The sequence below is a fragment of the Callithrix jacchus genome, chromosome 22 (genome assembly GCF_049354715.1).
Source record: "Callithrix jacchus isolate 240 chromosome 22, calJac240_pri, whole genome shotgun sequence".
Lineage (NCBI taxonomy): Eukaryota > Metazoa > Chordata > Mammalia > Primates > Cebidae > Callithrix > Callithrix jacchus.
Window position 1 is genome coordinate 9707147 of NC_133523.1, and position 14704 is coordinate 9721850.

Consider the following 14704-nt stretch of genomic DNA (forward strand, 5'->3'; position numbering starts at 1 on the left):
CTCGAACACCTGAGCTCAGTTGATCCACCTGCCCCAGCCTCCCAAAGTGCTGAGGTTACATGAACCACTGCACCCAGCCTAGACTGTTTTCTAAGGTAATGGCACCACTGGCCAGGCATGGTGGCCCATGCCTATAACATAGCGCTCTCAGAGGCCGATGTCGGAGGAGCACTTGTGCCCAGCAGCTCTAGAACAGCCTTAGCAAAATAGCGAGACCCCCATCTCTGCAAAAAATAAAAAGTTAGCCACGGTAATGTGCACCTGCAGTCACAGCTATTGAGGAAGCTGATGTGGAAGGATCACTTAAACCCAGGAGTTCGGGGTTATCGTGAGCCATCCTTTTGCACACCACTGCACTTCGGGCTGTGCAAAAGGATAAGACCTTGCCTCTAAAAAAAAACAAAAAAGAATAAGAAGGAAGAAGCTCATTAAAAAAAAATAATAAAGGGGCCGGGCACGGTGACTCACGCCTGTAATCCCAGCACTTTGGGAGGCCGAGGCGGGTGGATCACGACATCAAGAGATCGAGACCATCCTGGTCAACAAGGTGAAACCCCGTCTTTACAAAAAATACAAAAAATTAGCTGGGCATGGTGGCGTGTGCCTGTAGTCCCAGCTACTCAGGAGGCTGAGGGAGGAGAATTGCCTGAACCCAGGAGGCGGAGGTTGCGGTGAGCCGAGATCGCGCCATTGCACTCCAGCCTGGGTAACAAGAGCAAAACTCCATCTCAAAATAATAATTAATAATAATAATAAAGCCAGGTGCAGTGGCTCATGCCTGTAATCCCAGCACTTTGAGAGGCAGAGGCAGGCAGATCACGAAGTCAAGAGATCAAGACCATCCTGCCCAACATGGTGAAACCACGTCTCTACTAAAAATACAAAAATTGGCTGAGTGTGGCGGTGCATGCCTGTAGTCCCAGCTACTCCAGAGGCTGAGGCAGGAGAATAGCTCAAACCTGGGAGGCAGAGATTGCAGTGAGATCACGCCACTGCACTGCAGCCTGGGCGACAGATTGAGACTCCATCTCAAAAATAAAATAAAGCCAGGTGTGGTGACTCACACCTGTAATCCCAGCACTTTGAGAGGCTGAGGCAGGTGGATCACTTAAGGACAGGAGTTCAAGACCAGCGTGACAAATATAGTGAAACCCCGTCTCTACTGAAAATACAAAAACTAGCCAGGCATGGTGGTGGGCGCTTGTAATCTCAGCTACTTGGGAGGCTGAGGAAGTATTGCTTGAACCCAGGAGGCGTATGTTGCAGTGAGTGGAGATCACGTCACTGCACTCCAGCCTGGGCAACATAGCAAGACTCCATCTGAAAAAGAAGTAAATAAATAAAAATAAAACAATGACATTATTTTACTTTTCCATCAACAATGTGTAAGGATTCCAGTTTCTCTGAATCTTTGACACGCTTGTTATTTTCTTTCTTTCTTTCTTTTTTGAGACGGAGTTTTGCTCTTGTTACCCAGGCTGGAGTGCAATGGTGCGATCTCGGCTCACCGCAACCTCCGCCTCCTGGGTTCAGGTAATTCTCCTCCCTCAGCCTCCTGAGTAGCTGGGATTACAGGCGCGCGCCACCATGCCCAGCTAATTTTTTGTATTTTTAGTAGAGACGGGGTTTCACCACGTTGACCAGGATGGTCTCGATCTCTTGACCTCATGATCCACCCACCTTGGCCTCCCAAAGTGCTGGGATTACAGGCATGAGCCACCGCGCCCGGCCCGACACGCTTGTTATTTTCTTCTTCTTTTTTTTTTTTTTGAGATAGAGTCTCACTCTCTCACCCAGGCTGGAGTGCAGTGACACAATCTTAGCTTGCTGCAACCTCCACTTCCTAGGTTCAAGCGATTCTCCTGCCTCAGCCTCCTGAGTAGCTGAGATTACATGTGCCTGCCACCACATTCGGTTTTATTAACAAAGAAATAATTTTTGTATTTTTAGTAGAGACGGGGTTTTACCATGTTGACCAGGTTGGTCTCAAACTCCTGATCTCAGGTGATCTGCCCATCTCAGCATCCCAAAATGCTGGAATTACAGGCGTGAGCCACTGTGCCCGGGCCTATTTTCTGACTTTTATATGGCCATACTAAATGACATGAAGGGGTATCTAACTGTGGTTTGGATAGTTGTCCCTGGCTAGGCATGGTGGCTCCCATCTGTAATCCCAGCACTTTGAGAGGCACAGGAGAGACGACTGCTTGAAGCCAAAAGTTCAAGAACAGCCTGGGAAACAAAGTGAGACCCCATTTCTAAAAGAAAAAAATAGCCAGGCCTGGTGGTGTGGTGGTGGGGCACCTGCAGTCCCAGCTATGCAGAAGGCTGAGGCAGGGAGGACTGCTTGAGCCCAGGAGTTCAAGGCTGCAGTGAGCCATGTTCACGTGTCTGCACTCCAGCTGGGCAACAGAGTGAAATCCTGTCTTAATAAAAGAGGAACAGGGAGGGGCGTGGTGGCTTATGCCAGTAATGTTAGCACCTTGGGAAGCTGAGGCAGGCGATTGCCTGAGCTCAGGAGTTTGAGACCAGCCTGGGCAACACAGTGAAACCTGGTTTCTATTAAAATAAAAAAAGTTGGGCCGGGCGCGGTGGCTCAAGCCTGTAATCCCAGCACTTTGGGAGGCTGAGGCGGGTGGATCACGAGGTCAAGCGATCGAGACCATCCTGGTCAACATGGTGAACCCCGTCTCTACTAAAAATACAAAAAATTAGCTGGGCACAGTGGCGCATGCCTGTAATCCCAGCTATTTGGGAGGCTGAGGCAGGAGAATTGCCTGAACCCCGGAGGTGGAGGTTGCGGTGAGCCGAGATCGCACCATTGCACTCCAGCCTGGGTAACAAGAGCGAAACTCCGCCTCAAAAAAAAAAAAAAAGTTAACTGGGTGTGGCGGTGTGTGCCTGTAGTCCCAGCTACTGGGGAGGCTGAGGCAGGAGACTCACATGAACATGGGAAGCAGAGGTTGCAGTGAACCAAGATCATGCCACTGTACTCCAGCCTGTGCAACAAGAAAGAGACTCTGTCTCTAAAAAAATTAGAAACAGGCTGGGGCCGGCGGCTCATGCCTGCAATCCCAGCACTTTGGGAGGCCAAGGTGTGTGAATCACCTGAAGTCAGGAGTTCAAGACCAGCCTGACCAACATGGTAAAACCCTGTCTCTACTAAAAATACAAAAGTAGCTGGGTGTGGTGGTGCATGCCTGTAATACTAGACACTTGGTAGGCCGAGGCAGAAGACTCGCTTGAACCCAGGAGGCAGAGTTTGCAGTGAGCTGAGATTGCGCCATTGCACCCCAGCCTGGACAAGTCTCTATTGATTACACCACCCACAGTGCAGTCCATCTTCTTTCTTTCTTTCTTTCTTTTTTTTTTTTTTTTTTGAGATAAGGTCTCACTCTGTCACCCAGGCTAGAATGTAGTGGAACACAGCTTATGGCAGTCTTTACCCTCTGGGCTCAAGTGATCCTCCTCCCTTAGCCTCCCAAGTAGCTGGGATTACAGGCATGTACCACCATGGTGAGATAATTTTTTTATTTTTATTTTTTGTAGAGATAGGGTCTCCACATGTTACCTAGGCTGGTCTCAATCTCCTGGGCTCAAGTAATTCACCTACCTTGGCCTCCCAAAGTGTTGGGATTACAGGCATGATATCGCTATGTTACCCAGGCTGGTCTTGAATTCTTGGCTTCAAGGGATCCTCCAACCTCAGCCTCCCAGAATGTTGAGTTACGGGTGTGAACTATTATGCTTGGCAAACAGTACACATTCTTTTTATTTTTATTTTTTATTTATTTTGACCTCTGAACTTTTTATTGGCCTCCTGCTCCCTGAAGGGTCCCCTGCTTCTGCCGGCCTAATGTCTCAGAACTTTGGAGTCATTGGTCTCAGACACCACTTTGCCATCCACTATCCGGCGGGTGGTCGTCTTTTGGATGGTTTGCATGGAGTTGCTGCTGCTCAAGGCATCACTGAGACTGAAGTCCTCCCCATCTTCCAGCAGGCGGCGGTAGGTGGCAATCTAGCCTCCAGCTTGACCTTGATGTTCAACAGAGCCTCGTACTCCTGGGCCTGGCGCTGTCCCTCTGCCCAGGTCTGTGCCAGCTCTGACTCCAGGTGCAGCAGGATCCCGTTGAGCTGCTCCATCTGCAGGGCATAGCGGGCCTCCACCTCCCTCAGGCTGTTCTCCAAGCTGATCTTCGCATTTCTCATGGAGTCCAGGTCAATCTCCAAGGACTGGACTGTGCGTCTCAGCTCTGTGAGCGTCATCTCAGCAGTTTCAACCTCAGTGGACCGTGTGGTGACTATTGTGGTACTCTCCTCAATCAGCTGAGTCCAGTACTTTTCCAGCTCCTCTCGGTTCTTCCGAGCCAGCTCGTCATACTGAGCCCGGATTTCCGCCATGATCTTAGCGAGGTCCTAAGATTTGGGGGCATCTACCTCCACGGTCAACCCAGAGCTGGCAATCTGGGCTTGTAGGCCATTTACTTCCTCTTCATGGTTCTTCTTCATGAAGAGCAGCTCCTCCTTGAGATCCTCGATCTCTATCTCCAGCTGCAGCCGAGTGACATTGGTGTCATCGATGACCTTGCGGAGACCATGGATGTCGCTCTCCACAGACTGGCGCATGGCCAGCTCTGTCTCATACTTGACTCTAAAGTCATCAGCAGCAAGACGAGCCTTGTCAATCTGCAGAACGATGCAGGCATTGTCCACAGTATTTGAGAAGATCTGAGCCCTCAGGTCCTCGATGGTCTTGAAGTAATGGCCCCAGTCTCTGACCTGGGGTCCCTTCTTCTCCAGGTACTCCCGGATTTTGCTCTCCAGCTTCCGGTTCTCGGTCTCCAGGCTCCTGACTCTGTCCAGGTAGGAGGCCAGGCGGTCGTTCAGGATTTGCATGGTCTCCTTCTCGTTCTGGATGCCGCCCATTCCTGCCAGACCCCCAGCCATCCCCGCGGCCAGGCCCCCGACCCCCATGCCGCTCCGGACGCTGGTGGAGCAAGTCACGGAGACGCGGGAACCAGAGCCCCTGGCGCCTGCATAGACGCTGGCCGCACTGCTGACCGGCCGGGCGCCATAGCTGGGCACCCGGACGGAGCCCACGGACCAGTAGTTGGTGGAAAAGGAGGAGCGAGTGGTGAAGCTCATGCTGCCCAGGGAGGAGAGCGAGAGGACAGGGCTCAGGCTTTGCCGACGACCTCTTTTTATTTTTATTTTATTTATTTATTTATTTATATTTTGAGACGGAGTTTCGCTCTTGTTACCCAGGCTGGAGTGCAATGGCACGATCTCGGCTCACCGCAACCTCCGCCTTCTGGGTTCAGGCAATTCTCCTGCTTCAGCCTTTTGAGTAGCTGGGACTACAAATGTGTGCCAACATGCCCGGCCAATTTTTTGTATTTTTTAGTAGAGACACAGTTTCACTGTGTTAGCCAGGATGGTCTTGATCTCCTGACCTTATGATCTGCCCACCTCAGCCTCACCATCTTGGCCAGGGTGGTCTTGAACTCCTGACCTCGTGATCCACCCATCTTGGCCTCCCAAAGTGCTGGGATTGCAGGCATGAGACACAGCGCCCAGCTGTTTTTTTTTTTTTTTTTTTTTTTTTTTTTGCTTCACTTGACTTTCTTAGCTTTTTTTTTTTTTTTTTTGAGACTGTCTCACTCTGTCACCCAGCTAAAGTGTAGTCTCATAATCTTACCTCACTGCAACCTCCTCCTCCTGGGCTCAACCGATCCTCTTGCCTCAGTCTCCCGAGTAGCTTGGACTACAGGTGCCTGCCACCAGGCCCAGCTAATTTTGTATTTTTAGAAGAGACAAGATTTCACCATGTTGGCCAGGCCGGTCTCTAATTCCTGACTTCAAGTGATCTGCCACCTTGGCCTCCCAAAGTGCTGGGATTACAGGCATGAGCCACCACAGAGCCTCCAGTGTCTGTGAACATGCTGTTTGTCCTACCAGGAATACATTTCCTTCCTCTCTCTTTTTGGCTAATGCCTACTCATCCATTAGATTCCATGATAGACATTTTTAGTGTAGATAACAATCCATTGAATGAAAAACTGTGCTTTCCAGATAGCTGGCTCTCTTGACTAATTCCAGCCATTGAAGTGGGAGTAGAGGTGACGTACATAATTCTGGATGTCAATCACTTCTGCACAGAGGCATCCGAAAACTCATACATGCCTCTCCTGTCTCCCTCTTGCTCTTCTGTGATGACTGAAGTGGTGAGTTTCAGATAGTGCAGTCACAAGATGATGGGAGACTTGTCAGTCTGGGCTCCTGAATGACTGTGTGGAGCCAAGCCCCTGCCAGCCCATATGGGATACATAGCCCAAGGGAGAAATCAACTTTGATTGTGTTAAACCACTAAGCTTTGGGTTTATTTGTTACTACAGCAAATCTTGGACTATTCTGACTAATACAGAACCCAACCCAAATGTGGCTTCCTCAGAGAAGTCCTCCTGGATCACAGCCCCAGATTCAGTTTCTTCCCCCTATTATAAGCTTGTATATTCCTACTTGATCATGACTGCAATCATAACTGTGTAATTATTTGTGTAATAAATTCCTCATTTGTCTGCTCCACCCCATCTTCAAAACCCCCAGGGGAGACAACAGTGTGGATTTTCCATTGCTGCAGCCTGGACTCAAAATAGTGTCTGGTGCATAGTAGGTACTCAGGATACATTTGTTGAATGAAACAGTTTTGAATCCTTTCAGCTAAAGAGGCGGCAAGGCCAGGCACAGTGGCTCGTGCCTGTAATACCAGCACTTTGGGAGGCCGAGGCGGGCCAATCATCTGAGTTCAGAAGTTCAAGACCAGCCTGGCCAACATGGTGAAATTCTGTCTCTGCTAATAGTACAAAAATTAGTCCAGGGGTGGTGATGTAAGCCTGTAATCCCAGCTACTCAGGAGGCTGAGGCAGGAGAATCTCTTGAACCCTGGAGGTGGAGGTTGCAGTGAATTGAGATCCTACCACTGCACTCCAGTCTGGGCAACAGAGTAAGACTCCATCTCAAAAAAAAAAAAAAGAAGGCAGTCATTAACAGAACTCATTTCTAGAGCATCATTCATGTAGCCCACGGGGTAATGGATGCATGAGAGACAGGACCGGATGGCCCCAAGAAACAGGGGAAGTTTGACAAGGAACATGATCTATCGTGAGAAAGTGCCTATCCACATAGTTACGTTTTCTTCAAGACTGTAATTTATCATAGCAACCGCTCTGCCTGGGAGGGATTTCTGGCATGATTTATTTCACTAGGAGGCATGGGAACTGGGTGGAGATGCACGGAAACATTTTTTGAATTGTTGAGAGGCTCAGGACAAAATTCCTGCACAGACACCACAACGCAGTCAGTAGGAGGAAATGTCGCCTTACTGGGTTCTACTCGAGGGCAACTGTGAGTCAGTGCCCTAATGCCACCATATGATTTGTTTTCTCAACTCTATTAAGGAACACTGGACATGTAATAAGCTGCAAATACTTGAAAAACATTCTGGCTGGGCATGGTGGCTCATGCCTGTAATCCCAGCACTTTGGGAGGCTGAGGCGGGTGGATCACCAGCTCAGGAGTTCAAGACCAGCCTGACCAACATGGTGGAACCCCATCTCTACTAAAGATACAAAAATTAGCTGGGTGTGGTGCTGCGTGCCTGTAATCCCAGCTACTTGGGAGGCTGAGGCAGGAGAAATGCTTGAACCCGGGAGGCAGAGGTTTCGGTGAGCCCAGAGTGGGCCATTGCACTCCAGCTCCAGCCTGGGTGACAGAGAGACTCAGTCTCAAAAAAAAAAAACTCTGGGCCGGGCATCGTGGCTCAAGCCTGTAATCCCAGCACTTTGGGAGGCTGAGGCGGGTGGATCATGAGGTCAAGAGATCAAGACCATCCTGGTCAACATGGTGAAACCCCATCTCTACTAAAAATACAAAAAATTAGCTGGGCATGGTGGCGTGTGCCTGTAATCCCAGCTACTCGGGAGGCTGAGGCAGGAGACTTGCCTGAACGCAGGAGGCGGAGGTTGCGGTGAGCCGAGATGGCGCCATTGCACTCCAGCCTGGGTAACAAGAGCGAAACTCCATCTCAAAAAAAAAAAAAAAAATTCTATATCAGAATGTGGGGATATGTGCCTGTAGTCTCATACACTGCTTGGGAGGCTGAGGAGGGAGGATTGCTTGAGTCCCAGAGTTTGAGGCTGCAATGAGCTGTGATAGCACCATTGCACTCCAGCCTGGGTGACAGAGTGAGGCGATAACAAAAATAAAATAAATTAGCTGAGTGTGGTGGTGCATGCCTGTAATCCCAGCTCCTGGAGGAGGCTGAGGCAGAAGAACTGGGAGAATCACTCAAACTGGGGAGGTGGAGGTTGCAGTGAGCCGAGATTGTACCACTGCACTCCAGCCTGGGTGGCAGAGTGAGACTCTGTCTCAAAATCAATAAATAAAATAATAAAATAAAATAGTCTAGTTCCTGTACATCTTCTCCAACACTTGTTAAGATCAGTGTTTTTCATTTCAGAGGTTCTAAAGGATTTTGGGCGGTATCCGATTTTCAGGTTATTTTGAATTTCCCTGATGGATAATGATGTTCAGATTCTTTGGTTTTTTTTTGTTGTTGTTGTTGTTTTGTTTGTTTCTTTGTTTCCAAAGAACCATTAAGTACAATTTTTTTTCTTTTTTTTTTTTTTTTGGAGATAGAGTCTTACTTTGTCACCAGGCACCAGGCTGGAGTGCAGTGGCACAATCTTGGTTCACTGCAACCTCCACCTCCCAGGTTCAAGCAGTTCTCCTGCCTCAGCCTCCTGAGTAGCTGGGACTACAGACACGCACCACCACACCCAGCTAATTTTTCTATTTTTAGTGGAGACGGGGTTTCACTGTGTTGGCCAGGATGGTTTCCATCTCTTGACCTCGTGATCTGCCCACCTCAGCCTCCCAAAGTGCTGGAATTACAGGCTTGAGCCACCGCGCCCGGCCTTTTTTCCTTTTTGTAGAGGGAGAGTTTCACTATGCTGCCCAGGCTGGTCTTCAACTCTTGCCCTCAAGCAGTCCTCCCACCTCAGCCTCCCAAAGTTCTGAGATTACAAGTGCCCAGCCTTTTTTTTTTTTTTTTTAATAGAGACAAGGTCTGGCTGTGTCACCCAGGCTGTAGTTAGTGGCATGGTCTTGGCTCACCACAACCACCAGCTCCTGGACGCAAGCGATCCTCCCACCTCAGCCTCACAAGTAACTAAGACTACAGACATGTGCCACCAAGCCCGGCTATTTCTTATTTTTTATTTTTGTAGAGACAGAGTCTCCCCATGTTGCCCAAGTTAGTCTCAAACTTGAACTCCTGGACTCAAGCAATCTTCTTGCCTCAGCATCCCAAAGTGCTGGGATTACAGGCATGAGCCACTGTGCCTGGCCACATGGCTATTATTATTATTATTGGATGGTGTTTCACTCTTATTGCTGACTAGAGAGCAATGGCAAAATCTCAGCTCACCGCAACCTCCACCTCCTGGGTTCAGGTGATTCTCCTGCTTCAGCCTCCCAAGTAGCTGGGATTACAAGCTCATGCCACTATGGCTGGCTAATTTTGCATTTTTAGTAGAAACAGGGTTTGTCCATGCTGGTCAGGCCGGTCTTGAACTCATGACCTCAGGTGATCCGCCCACTTGGCCTCCCAAAGTGCTGGGATTACAGGCATGTGCCACTGTGCCGGGCTGAATATTCTTTTTTTGGGGACAGGATCTCTATCTGTCACCCAGGCTGGAGTGCAGTGGTGCACTCACAGCTCACTGTAGCCTCCACCCCCTGGGCTCAATCAGTCCTCCCACCTCAGTCTCCTAAGTAGCTAGGACTATAGATGAGTGCTACCCTGCCCCGCTTTTTTTATTTTATTTTATTTTTTATTTTTTTTTAGAGACCATGCTCTCACTGTATCACCCACGCTGGTCTCAAACTTCTTGACTCAAGGGATCCTCCTGCCCCAGCCTTCCAAAGTCCTGGGATTATAGGCGTCAGCCCCCATGCCTGGCCGAGAGTTTTGTTCTTTTGGCCTATTTAGGGATTCACAGGCAATGACACAGCCGATTAGGAATGACGGCATGTGTGATCAGGTAGAGCTGAGAACACACACAGGGGGACTTGCTCAAGCTATAGGTGAAGACGGGCCTCTGAGTTGTGGGTGGGCAAGCCGAGGCCTGCTAGAGAAGAGGGAAAAACTGACTGCATTCATTTCTCAGATTGCAGAAATTCATTAGCACAAACTGGGTGTTTAAAACAGACATGTGGCTGGGTGTAGTGGCTCACGCCTGTAATCCAAGCACTTTGGAGGCCAAGGCGGGCAGATCACCTGAGGGCGGGAGTTCAAGACCTGCCTGACCAACATGGTGAAACCCCGTCTTTAAAAAAAAAAAGAAAGAAAAACAGACATGTAGGCCAGGTGTAGTGGCTTATGCCTGTAATCCCAGCACTTTGGGAGGCCAAGGTGGGCAGATCACCTGAAGTCAGGAATTCAAGACCAACCTGGCCAGCATGGTGAAACCCCTTCTCTATAAAATAAAAAACAACAGACATGTATTCTCTCACAGCTTGGGAAGCTAGAAGTCCGAAGTTGAGGTGGTGGCAGAGCTTTGCCCTGTCTAAAGGCTCTAGAGGGGAATTCGTACTTGGGTCCTTCCTAACTTGCCATGTTTTGGTTTTTGTTTTCTGTTTTTGAGACAGAGTCCTGCTCTTTCACCAGCCTGGAGTGTAATAGGGTGATCCCAGCTCACTGCAACCACTGCCTGCAGGGTTCAAGCGATTCTCCTGTCTCAACCTCAAGAGTAGCTGGGACCACAGGTGTGCACCACCATGCCAGGCTATTTTTTGGGTATTTTTAGTAGAGACAGGGTTTTGCCATGTTGGCCAGGCTGGTCTTGAAACCCTGGCCTCAAGTGATCTGCCTACCTTGGCCTCCAAAAGTACTGGGATTACAGGCATGAGCCACCGTGCCTGGCCCATTTGACAAAAAAAAAAAAAAAAAAATTTAATTAGCTGGGCGTGGTGGTGTGCACCTGTCACCCAGCTCTTCGGAGGCTGAGGCAGGAGGATATCTTGATCCTGGCAGTTGGAGACTGCAATGAGCTGTGATTGCACCAGTCACTCCTGGGCTGCAGAGCGAGATCCAGTCGCTAAAAATCCGTCAGTCAATCTGCAAAGACCCTATTTCCAAATAAGGGCACACCCACAGGTAGGAAGGGATTAAGACTTCCACAGGAATCTTTGGAGGACAGAGAATTCAACCCACAATACAAGCTGACCTGTGACAGTCACAGTTATTTGGTATCCAAGGTGTGGCCACAAGTTTGATCTTGGAGAGCCTGGGACAGCCCAGTCAAGGGGTTCCTGGGGTGCAGGTGCCTTGTGACTGGTTTATTTAAGGGGATGGACCTTGTGGGAGTTGGAGGAGGAAGACAGACGAGGAAGGGAAGAAATTGTTGAGAGACCTGGGTCAGTCTCACCAGACTGAGTGCAGAAGCTGAAGACCCCTGGCCGGTACACCGAGCTCAAAGTCATCAATGCCATGGCCAGGAGCAGTGGCTCACACCTGTAATCCCAGCACATTGGGAAGCTGAGGAAGGCAGATCACCTGAGGTCAGGAGTTCGAGACCAGCCTGGCCAACATGGCAAAACCCCTTTTCTACTAAACATACCAAAATTAGTCAAGTGTGGTGGCTCACACCTGTAATCCCAGCTACTCCAGAGGCTGAGTAAGGAGAATCGCTTGAACCTGGGAGGCAGAGGTTGCACTGAGCTGAGATTGCACCACTGCACTCCAGCCTGGGCAACAAAGTGAAACTCCATCTCTATATATATATACACAGCCGGGCATGGTGGCTCATGCCTATAATCCCAGCACTTTGGGAGGCCAAGGTGGGCAGATCACGAGGTAAGGAGATTGAGACCATCCTGGACAAATGGTGAAACCCCATCTCTACTAAAATACAAAAAATTAGCTGGGCTTGGTAGCATGCACCTGTAGTCCCAGCTACTCAGGAGGTCAAGGCAGGAGAATCACTGGATGTCTCTAGGAGTATATCTCTAATACAAATACAAAAATTAGCCGGGCATGGTGGCTGGTGCCTGTAATCCCAGCTACTTGGGGGGCTGAGGCAAGAGAATTGCTTCAACCCAGGAGGCAGAGTTAGCAGTGAGCCAAGATCATGCCACTGCACTCCAGCCTAGGTGACAGAGCAAGACTCCATCTTGGGTAAAAAAAAAAAAAAAATTACAAAAATTAGCTGGGCATGGTGGTGGGCACCTGTAATCCCAGCTACTCAGGTCGCTGAGGCAGGAGAATCACTTGAACCCAAGGAGGCAGAAGTTGCAGTGAGCTGAGATTGTGCCACTGCACTCCAGCCTGGTGACAGATCATGACTCCATCTCAATAAATAAATACAGAAATAAAAATAGGATGGGCATGGTGGCTGATGCCTGTAATCCCAGCACGTTGGAAGGCCAAGGCAGATGAATCACCTAAGGCCAGGAGTTCCAGAGCAGCCTTACTAACATGGTGAAACCCTGTCTCTACTAAAAACACAAAAATTAGCTGGGCGTGGTGACATGCGCCTGTAGTCCCAGCTACTTGGGAGGCTGAGGCAGGAGAATTGCTTGAACCCGGGAGGCGGAGGTCGCAGTGAGCCGAGATCGTGCCACTGCACTCCAGCCTGGTCACAAAGTGAGACTCCATCTCAAAAAAAAAAGAATGCTATCAATGAATCAATAAATTAATAAATTAATGAAAGAGAAAGGGGTCGGCTGAGTGCAGTGGCTCACGCCTGTAATCCCAACACTTTGAGAGGCCAAGGCAGGGGAATCACAAGGTCAGCAGTTTGAGACCAGCCTGACCAACATGGTGATACCCCCGTCTTGACTAAAAATACAAAAATTAGCCAGGTGTAGTGATGCGCGTCTGTAATCCCAGCTTCTCAGGAGGCTGAGGCAGGAAAATGGCTTGAACCTGGGAGGTTGAGATTGCAGTGAGCCTAGATTTCGCCACTGCACTCCAGCCTGGGTGACAGAGCAAGACTCTGTCTCAAAAAAAAAAAAAAAAAAATATATATATATATATATATATATACATACAGAGAGAGAGAAAGGGGTCAATTATGCTTTAAGGGGACTGAAAGGAGAGGGGGAAAACGGAAAGTCAGGGAGGTGACTGCCCCTTTTGTGCTTTCTCCTTCTTGGACACCACACCCTCATTCAAATCTTTCCCTACTTCCTCCAGAGAGCTGGATAGAGCCCCGGGGCTGGCCACTAGAGGCCACCCTGTCCATGGCTCACAGGGTCACTGCATTGTCGTCATGTAATTGCCTCTCACTGAGCCCCAGCTGTCCCCAAAACACCACTCTAAGCATTTCACATTGTTAGGTTCAGCTCACTCCCATACATCTTTATGAGTTAGATATATTTAAACATTTTTCCTGGCTGGGTGAGGTGGTTCATGCCTGTAATCCCAGCATTTTGGGAGGTCGAGACAGGCAGATCACCTGAGGTCAGGAGTTTGAGACCAGCCTGGCTGACACAGTCGAACCCTGTCTCTACTAAAAATACAAAAGTTAGCTGGGCATGGTGGTGTGCACCCATAATCCCAGGTACTCAGGAGACTGAGGCAGGAAAATAGCTTGAACCCGAGAGGTGGTGGGTGGTTGCAGTGAGCCCAGATTGGGCTACTGCATTGGGTAACAAGAGTGAAACTCCATCTAAAATAAATAAATTGTCCCTGGCTCAGTGCAGTGGCTCATATCTGTAATCCCAGCACTTTGGGAAGCCGAGGAGGATAGCTTCAGCCCAGGAGTTCAAGACCAGCCTGAGCAACACAGAGACCCCATCTCTACAGAAAAATGTTTAAAATTAGGCAGGTGTGTAGGCCGGGTGTGGTGGCTCATGCCTGTAATCCTAGCACTTTGGGAAGCTAAGGAGGGCTGATTATGAGGTCAGGAGATCGAGACCATTCTGGCTAACATGGTGAAACCCCGTCTCTATTAAAAATACAAAAAATTAGCCGAGCATGATGGCAGGTGCCTGTAATCCCAACTACTTGGGAGACTGAGGTAGGAGAATTGCTTGAACCTGGGAGGCGGAGGTTGCGGTGAGCCAAGATCATGCCATTTCACTCCACCCTGGGCAACAAGAGCAAAACTCCATCTCAAAAAAAAAAAAAAAAATTAGCCAGGTGTGGTAGCGCGTGCCAGTATTCCTGGCTGCCCAGGTGGCTGGGGCAGGAGACTTGCTTAAGCCTATGCAGTTGAGACTGCAGTGAGCCGTGATTAGACTCTACTAAAAATACAAAAATTAGCACCAGCGTGGCAGCTGGTGCCTGTAATCCCAGCTACTCAGGGGGCTGAGGCAGGAGAATTGCTTCAACGGTGAGGTGGAGGTTGTAGTGAGCTGAGATCGAGCCACTACACTCCAGCCTGGGGACAGATCGAGACTCCATTTCAGGAAAAAAAAAAAAAAATACAAAGATTAGCTGGACACGGTGGCAGTCACCTGTAATCCCAGCTACTCGGGCAGCTGTTGTTGAGACCCTGTCTCGACAACAATAAAAATCTGTTTGGGCATTGTAAGTTTCGAGGAAAAAAAAGTAAAAATCAAATAAAATATTTTCCTGTAGGCTCAGCTACTTGGGAGGCTGAGGCAGGAGGATCACTTGAGCTAAGGAGTTTCAGGC

The 14704-nt window shown here is 49.2% G+C and overlaps 1 pseudogene; it reads right to left on the reverse strand.

Moving 5' to 3' along the window:
- Positions 1-3853: 3853 nt before the first annotated feature.
- Positions 3854-5169, reverse strand: LOC100410071 (keratin, type I cytoskeletal 18 pseudogene; annotated as a pseudogene).
- Between the last annotated feature and the right edge of the window lie 9535 nt (positions 5170-14704).